The following is a 14,649-nucleotide window of genomic DNA, read 5'->3' on the forward strand; positions in this document are numbered from 1 at the left end:
AGGTCGGCCAGTCCTGCAGATGGGAGGGGGATTCATAGTGCTTTGCCCTGGGCCTGCCCATGGACCAATCAGCATGCACTTCCCCCTTCTGAGGCCTATAAAAGCCCTGGGCTCAACCCAAGCAGAGCTTAGGACCAGATGACCCTTGTCAGGAGTTGGAGACTAGCCTGGCCAACATGGTGGAACCCTGCCTCTACTAAAAATACAAAAATTAGCCAGGCGTCCTGGCAGGCAGCTGTAATTTGAGCTACTCAGGAGGCTGAGGCATGAGAATCACTTGAACCCAGGAAGTGGAGGTTGCTATGAGCTGAGATTAGGCTACTGCAGTATAGGAGACTCAGTCTCAAAAAAAAAAAAAAAAAAAAAAAAAAAAGGAGATAGAGAACCTACCTTCTTTGCTGTTACAGAGGACAAGACCACCCGCTGCAGAGAAGCTACCTTCTCCAGGGCCTCCTCTGAGCTATTCTAACACTGAGTAAAGCTCCTCTTGGCTTTGCTCACCCCGCACTGTCTGCGAACCCCATTCTTCCTGGAGGCAGGACGAGAACTCAGGCAAAGGTGCCACCAACCACAGAGCTTTCCGACAAGAAAAGTGACACCCCAAAGCTCCCATAACAAAAGCAGTAAAAGTAAGTATTGAAAAGGTGAAGAATACACACTGGGGCCTATGGTGGAGGGGGACGGCAGCTTGGGGATAGGGGTGGGGGTGAGCAGGAAAGCATTAAGATAAATAACTAATGCATATGGGGCTTAATACCTACGTGATGGGTTGATAGGTGCAGCCAACTACCATGGCACACATTTACCTATGTAACAAACCAGCATTGCACATATATCCTGGAACTTTAAATTTAAAAAAAGAAAGAAAGGAATATAATCTAATAACAATAATAAAAGAAAAGCTGCACTAAAGAGGATAATTTGTAAAAAGAAGTAGTGGAAAGGAGGGAAAAGCAAATTGAGGAAGCCCTTCAATTTGTTAAGTTTGTGACAATTTGTTATGCAACAAAAGAAAATTAGCACAGTACCTATAACATTATTATAATCTATAATCTTTATCTTATATATTAAATGTTTGTATCATATCCTACTTTTGAATTTTTAGACACCGATGCCCTCAATTTATATATTTCTTTGTCCTTAGTTATCTAAGTCTTAGGTTTAATGGCCTCTGGTATGGAATAGTTGATAAATTGCATTTGGGTTATCATTTTAATGTTTTAGAATCCCTTATTAGAAGATTAAGTGTCACCAACAGACCATAACCTTTTCCTCAATCTTTGTTAAACATATAATTCAGTTGAGAATGCTTTTGGTTACATGTTGAAAATGCAAATTGATGTTAAAATATTAATTGTGATTAATCATCTTTGGTTCTACACATAAAGGTATGAAACCATGGGTTTGTGTTTGCATGTGTGTATGTGTGAGACAGAAGGATCTATAGGTTATAATTTGCATGCATTTCAAATGGGTATTTACTACCTTATTTTTTCCTGAAGTTTTAGCAGTAGGTTTAACAACCTTTTAAATGTTAATTTTTAGTTAACATTTTAGATAATGACAAATTAATTAAGTGTTATTTTTTTGGTATTGGGATGGGTAGTGCTTTAATTTTACTTTTGATCACAATTTTGTTGATATAATATATCCACAGAAGTATACAAGTCATAATATACTGCTTGACTGATTTTCATAAAAGAAGTACTACCAAGAAATCGGCACCAGGTCAATAAATAAAACAACATCAGAATCTCAGAAACTTCTTTCCAGTTCTTACCTTGCATACCCCAATGGTAATCAGTAACCTGACTTCCAACACCAGAGATTAGCTTTGCTTATTTTTGAACTTATACCAAATATTCTCTTTTGTATCTATATTCTTTATCTCAGTAGGATGTTTGTGAAATTCATTTCTGTTGTTGTAGTTCATTAATTTTTATTGCTATATTGTAGTTTATTGTATAATAAACAATAATCTGTTCTGCTGTAGATAGACATTTGGCTTGTTTCCAGTTTCTGGCTATTACAAATAGTGCGGCTATAAACATTCTTACTCATGTCCTTTGTTGAACATATCGATATATACATTTTTGCTGGTTATATAGTTAGGGTTAAAATTTATTGGTCTGGGTGCAGTGGCTCACATTTGTAATCCCAGCACTTTGAGAAGTCAAGGCAGGGGAATTGCTTGAACCCAAGAGTTTGAGACCAGCTTGGGCAACATGGCAAGACCCCATCTCTTAAAAAAAAAAAAAAAAAAAAAATTGAGCCAAATGTGGAAGCATGCACCTGTAGTCTCAGCTACTCAGGAGGCTAAGGTGGGAGAATTGCTTGATCCCAGCAGGTCAAGGCTGCAGTGAGCCATGTTTGTGTACTGTACTCCAGTCAGGGTGACAGAATGAGACCATGTCTCAACTTTTTTTTTAATTAAGAAATTGCTTCAACTTATGATATACATATTCAGCTGTATCATATACTGCCAAATAGTTTTCTAAAGTGTTATTTCAATTTATACTCTCAGAAACAAACATGAGTTCCAGTTTTTCCACATCTTCTCCAGCACTTGATATTGTCTCTTTTATTTATTTTTTTATTAATTTTTTTCTTTTAGAGTCGAGAGTTTTGTTATGTTGCCTAGGCTGGTCTCAAACTCCTGGGTTCAAGCAATCCTGCTGTCTCAGCCTCCTGAGTAGTTGAAACTGTAGGTATGAGCCACTGTGCCTGGCTTTATAGTCAATATTTCTAATAACCAGTAATGCATGAAGAACAGCCAATCAGAACAGATGTTAATTAGGGGATAATGGTAGATATAAACTGCATAATAGCTCACTTTACACCCAAACACTCTTTCTTACTAGTTCATGAAATAATATAACTATTTTTCCACATGGCTTCATAAATCCTTAACAAAACGTTTTTCCTTGATAAAATTTATAGTTAAAGAACTTGGTCAGGTATTGTTTCAGTAAAGTAATTCAGTTAAAAATCTGGTGCTCACAGTGGGCAAGACTAGGTAAACCATACCTCTATCACAATGTTGTTTAACAACTCCTCTTTCTGCCTTGGTGTTTATTAAACATTCTAATTGCACCATTTCATTGCTTTTATAACATTTTCTTCTCTGACTTCTTCTCCTAATAGCTACATATAAAGTCATCCCAAATATAATCATATATCCTGTGGGTGACATACCAGCCTTTTTTTTTTTTTTTTGAAGAAACAAATAGTCATGAGAGTTACCAGATCAAAGAGAACTTTTAAGACCACTGATAACTTTTGTTTAATATTCTTTAAATAGTAATCTTCTTACTGGCAGCACATATAGCCCAAGTCCAATTTAATGCTCAATTAAATAACAAATATATTAGACATTGAAATTCACATTTTGGCTTCTTCTTTTCATCATTTTTTTCATGTATGTTGATTCAACTTTGTGAATGATTTACACGTTAAGTCACCTCAAGTCCTTTTTGAAAAGCAATGGTGTATACACAACTACTGTTAAGACCATCAGGTGTCTTCTATACACTACAGAAGCCAAAGTATTTAAAAAGCACTACACAGTATTGTTTTTACTGTTCCTCCTGGATCCTATAACCTTACTTTCTATGTAACATCATGACATCCATGCTGATTTTTTACCTAACCATTTAGTCAAACTTTAATTGGTGAATTTCTGAAACTTTATGTACTGATTTCAGAGAACACTGATTGTTTATTTATTTGAATCTTTTCCAATTTTATACACCATATTTAAAAGGAAGATAGGCTAAAGTTCCAAAGTATAATTGCAAGTCCAACCATAAATTTAATAGTATAGCTATTCTAAGTGAAATAAATTATGTTTCATGAACTAAAAATATAAGTATAAATGATACCCTTCCTACATTCAAAATCAATTTGAGGGGGGTTTGTGGACTAATTTACCCTAAGCTTCTTTCATTTAAATGTAAAATATTAATGGAAATAGATATATTACACATGCCTTTGTCATGTATTGTTTAATATTTTCATTTTAGTACTTTTAATTTAAAGATGACATATTAATGTCATGTGAATGTTATAAATAATGCAAACTGTGTGGTTATTAAAAGTATCCAGAGCTTAGTTTTAAAATCACAAGTATAGTTTCATCTTTTGCCCTTCTCATAATTATCTTACCTTTACCATGTAACACATCAAAATTTTATTCATTCATTCATTCATTCATTCATTCCACATATATTTATTAAATGCCTACTATAGGACAGGGTGTTAGTTTTCTATTTCTGCATCACAAATTATCACAAACTTAGCAACTTAAAACAACATAAATTTACAAACTCACTGTTCTCTAGGTTAGAATTCCAGATGCAATATGACTGGATTCTCTCCTTAGGGTCTCATCAGGCTGAAATCAAGGTGTTGGCTGGGGATGCACTTCTCACCCTGTGCTCAGGTTTCTGTCCTAGCTCGTCCTCGTCGTTGGCAGAATTCAGTTTCTGGGATAGTAGGACTGAGGTCTCTGATGTCTTGCTCGCTGTCAGCTGGGGGCTGCTCTTTGCTTCTAGAGGCTGCTCACCATTCCCTGCCATGTGACCTTGTTCACAATATGGCCTTTCCTTTCTTCTAAACATGTCATATGCATCTCTCTGACTTCTGAAATCGGCAGAGAAAAACTGAGTTTTTCAAGGCTCATGGGATTAGAACAGGCCTGCCAGGATGCTCTCCCTATCTTAAGGTCAATGATTTGGAACATTAATTACATCTGTAAAATCTCTTCACAGCAATTCTTAAGTTGGAGAACACATCAGAGACTGGGAATCTTGGAGGGCCATCTTAGAATTCTGCCTAAAACAGCCAAATATTTACTATGTGTCCTGTTACTTAGGACCCATTAGTAAAAGAAAAAAAAAAGATAAAAATTCTAGTCCACATGGAGCATACATTCTAAGAGAGCTTAAGGAGAAAAGTGTTTATACTGTTTATTTGTATTGACTTATCACTTCAGAAGTTTTAGGAGATAGCCAGATATAAACAGTCATCAGAATAAGCTAATATACCTGTTTTACATTTTTAAATCCCCAGTTAGTATTCAGTTAACTATTTTTAACAGATGGCACTTTTTCTCTGTATGCGCTTATAAATGTGTATGTAATGAAAATGTCTGAGTTGTGTTGAGCACTTTTTTTTTTTTTTTAAATTTTAGACTCATGGAATTTCCAAATGGGAGAAGGGGACTTAAGATCATGCTATTTTTTCTTAGCATTTAAGAGTAAAAGCAGTCAAAAAAAGACTTTTCCTGTTTATATTTAATAAAATACCAAGGTGCTATTAAATGTTTTTGGAATATGTATACTTCTTTTCAAATGATCACAGATGTAACCATACCTAATGAGTGCATTCCTTGAAATAGAGCAGAAACTTAAATAACAAGAATGGGCAGGATACCAAGGAAACAGACTAATCAGGCAGATGGTGACTATTTCATAGGGAAAGCCTGAGTAAACCAATAGCTCTACAGCAGGGATCTGAAAATAAAGGAACATTAGTGAGCGTGAAAGAAATGTTTTTCATATTTTTTCATTACCTTACAAAAATCATTAGATTTACATACACATTTTCACCTATTACCACAGATTACATGATGAAACTTAGTTTTTCTTTCATTATAGTGTTTTCTCTTCAGATTAGCAAATTTTGTCCAAAAAAACCGTTTTCATCATTAAGATGCAGTAATGGATTTCCTTTTTTTGTTTGTTTTTGCAATACTTTTTGAAACTTCTTGGTCTTTTAAAATTACTTAATCATTTTGAAATGAATTGATTTTTAAATTTAATAAAATATTTATATTTTGTGTAAAATAGAAACACCACAATAAACTGAAATACATTTGCCAAAGAATAAAATTTTGTGTAAAAAACAGAAGTAAAAAAACATCCTAGCAGGAAACCAGGAACGGAATAAAAACACAAAAAGGTATCTCGGGCACAATGCCCTGAAGGTCAACAACCATGACCAAGAGCATGAGGTAATGCCAGGAATAAGAAAACACCCTGGGTTGGATCCTTGACACACTGATCCTAAGACCATTAGTGATGTACAAAAATGTAATGTGTAAAATGACTTATAAAGTTATCAGGTGAATGTTGCTTCTCATTCCTACTTCACAAACCCTGGTGAGGCAGAGGTTCTTATTCCCAGATGAAGAATTATAGAGAAAAATTAGTTTGCCAAAATTCATAGTTGCCAAAGTGGCAGAGGGGGAACTAAAAGTGAGTCTTTTAATTCTGAATCCAGTACAACCTGGGACTGAAGAATGGAATGAATGATCAGGAGACAGACAGGCTATCAGTTGAAGAAATGAACTTTTTTCCACTTAGCATCTTAATATATACATAGCCTGCATTTGACTATATTCTTACAACAGCATACTGCATTTAGTATATAAAGATAATGCTTTGGGGTTAGCATTATAAAAAAACTTCCTGTCCTTAGTTTCTTTCTAAAATTTGTGAAGGGTTTCAATTGTTTCATGGACATTTCACTGCATAAATTTGTTTCTCTTCATAAGAACTGTAAGTAATCAGAAAGAGTGGCTGGATGCAGTGCCTCAAGCCTGTAATCCCAGAATTTTGGAAGGCTGAGGTGGGCATATCACTTGAGGTCAGGAGTTTGAGACCAGCCTGGCCAACATGGTGAAATTGTGGTGGCACATGCCTGTAATCCTAGGTACTTGGGAGGCTGAGGTGAGAGGATTGCTTAAACCCAGAAGGCAGGCATTGCAGTGAACTGAGATTGTGACACCGCACTCCAGCCTAGGTGACAGAATGAAACTGTCTCAAAAAAAAAAAAACAACCCAAAAAATGAAAAGAAAAATCACAAAGAACAACCCCCCCCCCCCCCCCACACACACACACAGAGAAATCTGATGGGCCTGACAGGGGTGAATCCCTCACACTGATTTCATGATGCTAAAGATACTTTCCACAAACATCCAAGTTAATTGCAGTAGGGTAGGAAAGGTGAATTTGAAAAAGGCAGTGAAGAAGAACTAGGTTTTTAGGGACCTGCAGTCTGATGAAAGCACAAACATCTGCTCTTCTCTTAAAAGAGAACCAATCTTTTACGAGGCACAGTTGTTCCATATGAGTCTGCTCTCCCCCGCTATCTACCACAAAGTAAAGATAATACCTTAAGAAGAGTAGGAGTAAGTAGAATACTTCCAACCTCCCAACATCTATAATCCATAGTAACCTGTAGTCTTCTAGAGAACAAAAACTGTTGTATATACTCTTAAATTTTTCCTCAAGTATAGGTAGAAACACTAAAAATATTATTGTTTACAAGCATGTATATATGGAAATTTTTGGCACAAGCTAACCATTATTAACTAGACCCTTTTCCTTTTATTCTTGGATGAACCACTAAACAATACCTTGAATTCCTTGCAGTTAGGTATACACGTAAGACGAAATCCAGCCAATGGAATATTAGAGAAAGTGCTGTGTGTCATTTTTAGATCAGGTCCCTGCCATCCTATATACTCCTTCCTTTTTTTCATTTGTTGGCTGTTGATGCCCAGTGTGTTCCTGGAAGACGTGTATGGAAGTTTGCATTCTCCTTTAGTCCTGGTCCCTGGATGACTGTGGTGGAGCAACAACCTACCAACCAACCAATGCTACATGAAAACCTTTAGCTGCCTTGGTCTGGTTATGTATAAGAGAAATAAATTTTCACTATATTTGAATCATTATTTTGGGTCAACTTCTTATAACTGTTAGGCAGTTAGCTTACCTTAACTAATTCAGTGCCCTAGACAAAGTGCCCCATGAGAGAATATACTTGTCATTTCCTTCTTTCTTTGTGACTGAGAACAGTTGCCAACTTCCTCCCTGTGGCCTAGTCTTTCTACCTGAGAGTCTTCACTATTGCTTAACCTCTGAGCTTGTTGTATCATTTCTGGAGAAAACAATGTGATGTGTTGCCATAGCATTTTGTGCTCAAAAGTGCTAGCCCACTCTAGCCCTAATCTCAACTGTTTCATGTCTATTAAGTCAAAGTACCCTAGCCAGTTCAGCTGAAATTTTTGTTCACTGAAAATAATCCTGGATGAGAAATGGTCACGATTTGGTCATTCTTAAGTGGTACAGTTGTTCCACCTTTGAACCTGAGACTAGAGAGGCCAGGGTATCAGCCATCTTCTATGCTTTGGCTGTGACTCACCAGCACTGTGAATGTCACTCTGCTGTAGTTAAAGCTTGGAGCTGGACTGAAATTCTCTGTCTTTCCCAACATTAATGGATCTAAGGGGAATATTAGAAGCATAACTGGGATTATTAGGAAAGAAGTTAGATTTGTAATCTGTATGCCTAACATAGCAGAAAGTGGGTTAAACATTTATACTCTGAAGCATATTAGCTACCTTCCAAAAAGGGTAGGGGCCATCCTAGTTATAAAAAAATTCATTCAGATATGGCTAATATGATACTTTAGCTACAGAATGAAGAACAGGAAGGGTAGTGGCACCTACTGAGTGGACTTCACAATCTTTTTTGTTTCTGGTAATAGCTTTCATATACATGGGAACATGATGGGACTTTATTTGCTTATTTGTTTCTTTAAAAAACTTTTCGTTTTGAAAACAATTCAAGATTTGAAAGCAGTTATTAAATAAGACACAGAATTCCTATATTAATTTCATCAAACTAGTGTTAGCATCTTACCATACAGCAAGTATCAAGCAGGAAATTAATAGTGAGAAAATATTAACTAATTTATAGATTTTATTCAAATTTCATTAGTTATCTTCCTAATGTTTCTATCTGATCCAGGATCACACATTGCATTTAGGTGTCACGTCTCCTTAGTGAGTTCCAATCTATGAGAGTTCCTCAGTCTTTCCTTGACTTTCAGTTCCGTCTTTCATAACCTTGATACTTTTAAAGATAGCTGGTCAGGTTTGTTTTTGTTTTTCCCTGTACTCAGTGATGGCAGATGGTCACGTAGTTTGAAGAATGTCCCTCAGTATGTGTTTGGATGTTTCCTCATAATTACATTCAGGTTAGGTATTTTTTTGCAAGACTAGGACATCAGTGGTATGTCTTTCTCAGTGTGTCATAGCAGAAGACGCATGGTTGAGACATCTCATTACTGATGTTACCCTTGAGACACATTGATATCATGTGTCTCTTGATACTATTCACTGAGAAAGGCACAACATTTTCAGAAACGCTTTTTTTTTTTTTGAGACAGAGTCTTGCTTTGTTGCCCAGGCTGGAGTGCAATGGTGTGATTTTGGCTCACTGCAACCTCTGTCTCCAAGGTTCAGCTGATTCTCCTGCCTCAGTCTCCTGAGTATCTGGGATTACAGGCGTGCACCACCACACCTGGATAATTTTTTTATTTTTAGTAGAGACAGGGTTTCACCAGGTTGGCCAGGCTAGTCTCGAACTCCTGACCACAAGTGATCACCTTCCTCGGCCTCCCAAAGTGCTGGGATTACAGGCGTGAGCCACTGCACCCAGCCTCTCTTCTTCTTTTTATTGACTGAATGTTTTTGTTTAGAGAGACCCTGGAAGTTATTTGTGGCAGATGAGAAAACCTCCTTCAGATTGGGTCCCTGAATGATTGTGTAGAGCAGAATCACCTCCAGCTCCACCCACTGATTTCCAGCAGTGTTGGCCTGTTTATGTGTGAGAAAAACAAACTTTTATTGAGTTTGAGACGTTGTACATTTTGGTTCTTTTCACTAGAGTCATTTGTCTCCTTCATTATATTACCTAGGATTAGTTAGATTCAGTTCCCTGCTAGGGAAAGCACTTCGTCCAAAAACATTCCAGTGATTTTCTTCTCCTTGACTGATAGTTGCTAACTCTATTCCCGTAGTATACATCTCCCATCAATATTTCTGTCCAGTTTGTTTCAAACTCAAGTACTTTGAAATATTTTAAGTTTAGTATCCCACTCCTATCTTTAATTGTACCATATTTTAAGTTGTCATTTTTAAGAATCTCCAAATTCATCTTTTTTTACAGTATTTAATCAGATTTATCAACATGTTCACCAAGTATTATTTTTACAGACGTTGCTTTTTGCATCCCACATACTTTAGCAGTTATTTTAAGGAGGGTCTGCAAGTAGTAAATTCTGCCTTATTCTGAAAAATGTTTATTTCATAATACATCTTGAATGACACTTTTGTTCTTTGAAAATATCTGTTTTCTAGTACCAAACTTGTAAAACTGAAAATGGATTAAATTCACCTGGAAAATATAGAGATTCTCAGATTAGATTACAAAAACTAGTTTAGACTATATGCTTTTTTAAAAAAAAATCACACCCAAAATATAATAATCTCAAAAGAGGCTGAGTGCAGTGGCTCATGCCTGCAATCCCAGCACTTTGGTTTGCTGAAGTGGGCAGATAGCTTGAGCTCAACAGTTCAAGACCAGCCGACTAACATGGTGAAACCTTGTCTCTACTAAAAACACAAAAATTATCCAGGCATGGTGGCACACACCTGTAATCCCAGCTACTCTGGAGGCTGAGGCATGGGAATCACTTGAATTTGGAGTTGAAAGTTGCAGTGAGCCAAGGTTGCGCCACTGCACTCTACCCAGGGCTACAAAGTCAGATTCTGTCTCACCATCATCATCATCATCATCATCATTTCAAAAGACTGAAATTCTGTCAGGTGCTCAGATAATGTTACTTTGTTATAATGTTGATGGGAAAAATATTAATTCCTGGCTAAGGCTATTGTCTTTGTGAAATTTACACCTTCACCCCATGTGCATTTTCTTCAGGTACTCCAGTTTCCTCTCACATCCCGAAGATGTATATGTGAGGTGAGTGGGCATGTCTCAGCAATCCCAGTCAGAGTGAGTGTGGGGGTATGTATGAGTGCGCCCTGTGATGGGATGGTGTCCTGGTCAGGGTTGCGTCCCACCTTGTATCCTGAGCTACTGAATGGGCTCTGGCCACCTATATCCTGAACTGGAATAAGTGGGTTGGAAAATGAATCAATAAATGAATACAAATTATTATGATAAAAATTTGTAAGGTATGTGATGATCATACAAATGCAAAACAATAAACAATGTTGTATGAAAGTGTTTAGAGAGATTGCCTTATTGGTTATTGTTTGTTTTTGAACTGTGTATTGGTAGGAGGTGCTCCTGACGATTTTCACTTTGCAAACATTTCTTCCTTGATTTAATTTACCATCAGGATGACTGCTATCACTCACTGATTCAATAAAAATTGGGCACATATTTTACTTAATTTTGTTGATTTTTCTTAGGTGTACGTATAGCCTGAATTTATTTCAATATTTAACATTAGAAGTTTCAAGTCTTCACTTAGAAATTTGGTAACATTTTTGTGATAAAAATATGCCATAGGGCCAGGTGCAGTGGCTCACGCCTGTAATCCCAGCACTTTGGGAGGCCAAGGCGGGCAGATCACGGGGTCAGGAGTTCGAGATGAGCCTCGCCAACATGGTGAAATCCCGTCTCTACTAAAGATACAAAAACTTATCTGGGTGTGGTGATATGCCCCTATAATCCCAGCTACTCAGGAGGCTGAGGCAGGAGAATCACTTGAACCCGGGAGGTGGAGGCTGCAGTGAGCTGAGATTGTGCCATTGGACTCCAGCCTGGGCAACACAGCGAAACTCCATCTCAAAATAAATAAATAAATAAATAAATAAATTAATTAATTAAAAAAAATAAAATAAAATAAAAATATGCCATAGGAACTAGTTCTTGTTTATATTAATTAGCCTATGCTTAAACTGGTTTTGTTACATGGCATTTCACTTAAAGTTGAAGTTTCCAAGAACCTATAAACAACACTGAGAACTTACTGTCATAGGTTGAAAAAATGTACACCAGGAATCTCACCAACAGAAATCTGACAGTAATATTGATACTAGAAAACAACTTTAACCCTAATAATGATTTTTCTCTAAAGAGATTGCTTTCTTCATGATAAAAGGATCACATCACCATGCTGGATGGCACAGACCGTTAGAGCACATCAATATTCATTTTGTCCTCTTCTTTTTTGGTACACAACCCAAGACTTCATGGCTTTTTATAATGTTATTGGGCTTATATAACTGATTTTTAGCCACTGGAATATGTGCAAGTGACATCTGCCTCTTCTAGGTCTGGCATATTAACACTCGCTGTGTGATGTTTCAGACCCTGCAGTATCTTTGGTGATCTGTTGTTTAAGATGGATATGCACTGGATACTTCCATTCCTACCTTTCCTAATCAGATTCCTATCGCTTCCATTCCTTGCCTTCCATTCCTACCCTTACTAATCAGATTCCTATTATAGCTATTTCTGTTTTTGATTCATTTTGTATATTAGATGTGTGTGTGTGTGTTCATGTGCATGCACATACCCACGCACGTAGGTGAATATGGAAGTGATGGTAAAGACAGATAGGATGTTTCTTTAGTTCATGGCATTTTATTTAGGAGATTTCAAACATTCACATATTGGAGAAGACTACTTATTTCTTGATGTCTTTGGCTTTGAGCTGAATGCCCTAACTAGAAGGAACTTGTGATTGTACTCCTTGGGGGGAGATAAGTATATTCTTCATATACAGGTAAGAATGAAATGATAAAAGAATGTTCCTCCCCTCCTTTTCTTCCTGGACAACAGATCAAATATTTCTCAGATATTTTACAGTTGAATTGCAGTCACATGAACAGGTATGATCTTAAAATATAAAAAATTATTTTTAAATTATATGCTAAAATTTTATAAAAATAAATTCTAAAACTAACTCAAATGAAAAGATTTGATTAAAAAATTTATCCAACAATTTTAATTTTATATGAAACAGGATAGAAGATGAAAAAGCTGAAGAAATAAAATGTGAAGAAATTATTCCTGGGCTCGGTGGCTCACACCTGTAATCCCAGCACTTTGGGAGGCTGAGGTGGGAGGACTGATTGAGACTAGGAGTTCGAGACCTGTTATTTGAGGCACACGGGAAGGAAAGTTTTCTTTGAGATGCTTCATATTTTATAATATTTTTCAAGAGATTTACAGAGCTCCTTGAGTGAGTTGTTGGTTTGTTCTTAATACTGAATTTCCTATTCAAATTTATTTAGAAGTTCATTTCTTACAGTGATCCCATCTCCTATTTAAGATATTCTTCAAGGTAGGTTCTTGGCCAGTTTCTTGATGACAGAGTTTTAAAAATATTGTTAATCTCTTTATTAAAATGAGAGCATAATTGTTCCAGATCTGGAAGCCATCCATTAAGCTTCTTGCTCTAGTCTGGGAGCAAAGAGCCCACTCGCCACTGGGTAGTGAGCCATGGACACCCCAGTCTCTATCAGAAATCCAGGATTACAAAATGGGACTCTGGCAGCAAATTTCAAACTGTATGCCAGACCTGGCCTCTTGCAGGCAGCCATCAATAAAAATTTAAATTACTAAAATTGACTCAAGAATAAATCTATGTCTGAGGAGAGAGTCTTCAGAAAAATTGAATCAGTAAGCAAAAGCCCACCCAAAATAAATACAGCAAGTCTAGAAAATTTTATACAGGGATTACCAACAAATGCTTCAAAGCACAGAAAAATCTCTTTTGCACAAAATACTACAAAATATAGAAAAAGGAAAATTCTGTAGCTTCTCTCATGAAGTTAATGTATTCTAGTTACCTGAACTAGAAAAATAAGAGAAAGAAAAATTATAGGTTAATCTCCCTTATGAGTACACTTGCAAGTATCATACGATGTTGATAAATTGAATCAAGCATTTTAAAAAATGCATTATGATCAAATATGATTTATCCCAGAAATAACGTATGAGAGTTATAAGATTTCCATTAATATTAGGAACAAGCATTAAAACCTATTATCTCCACCGATAATCATCATTGCTCTGGAGTTCCTAACCAATGAAAGAAGAAATAAATAATCAGTTAAATGGATTAGGAAAGACAAATATTATTTGAAGATTATTTTTATAGAAAATTCAATAATTGTACAGCTAAAGAACTAGAATAGGAGAGTTAAGCAAAGTTTCTGCATACAAGAGCAAAGTACCCAAATCAATAGGTTATCTGTATGCCAGTGCTAATTACATTGACACGGTGTCCTTAAAAATTTTACATGCAATTCATAAATGAGTTTCACTGATATTACTCTTACCAAATATTGATATTCTCTCTCTCTCTCTCTCTCTTTTTTTTTTTTTGAGATGAAGTCTCACTCTGTTGCCAGGCTGGAGTGCAGTGGTGCGATCTCTGCTCACTGCAACCCCCAACTCCCTGGTTCAAATGACTTTCCTGCCTCAGCCTCCTGAGTACTTGGGATTACAGGCACCCGCCACTGCACCTGGCTAATTTTTGTATTTTTAGTAGAGATGGGGTTTCATCATGTTGGCCAGGTTGGTCGTGATCTCCTGGCCTCGTGATCCACTTGCCTCAGCCTCCCAAAGTACTGGGATTACAGGCATGAGCCACTGCACCCAACCAGATATTGATATTCTAAAGTTATAATTATACAACTGTATTATAGTGTTAGAAACAAAAGTAATAGACCACAAAACAAAACTCAGAATAGCCTCACATATTTGATAACTTGGTATATGACAAACGTGATATTAAAATTCAGGGGCAAAATAAAA

The 14,649-nt window shown here is 36.4% G+C and overlaps 1 long non-coding RNA gene across 1 annotated transcript in view; it reads left to right on the forward strand.

The window, feature by feature from the left end:
• The first annotated feature begins 254 nt into the window (after nucleotides 1-254).
• Nucleotides 255-14,649, forward strand: part of LOC116550609 — a 66,797-nt gene continuing 52,402 nt past the window's right edge. Inside the window, exon 1 of the long non-coding RNA XR_004268515.1 lies at nucleotides 255-629. This is a non-coding gene — a long non-coding RNA (uncharacterized LOC116550609). The remainder of the gene's footprint in view (nucleotides 630-14,649) is intronic.

The sequence above is a fragment of the Sapajus apella genome, unplaced genomic scaffold (assembly GCF_009761245.1).
Source record: "Sapajus apella isolate SASKATOON/1434 unplaced genomic scaffold, GSC_monkey_1.0 scaffold1, whole genome shotgun sequence".
NCBI lineage: Eukaryota > Metazoa > Chordata > Mammalia > Primates > Cebidae > Sapajus > Sapajus apella.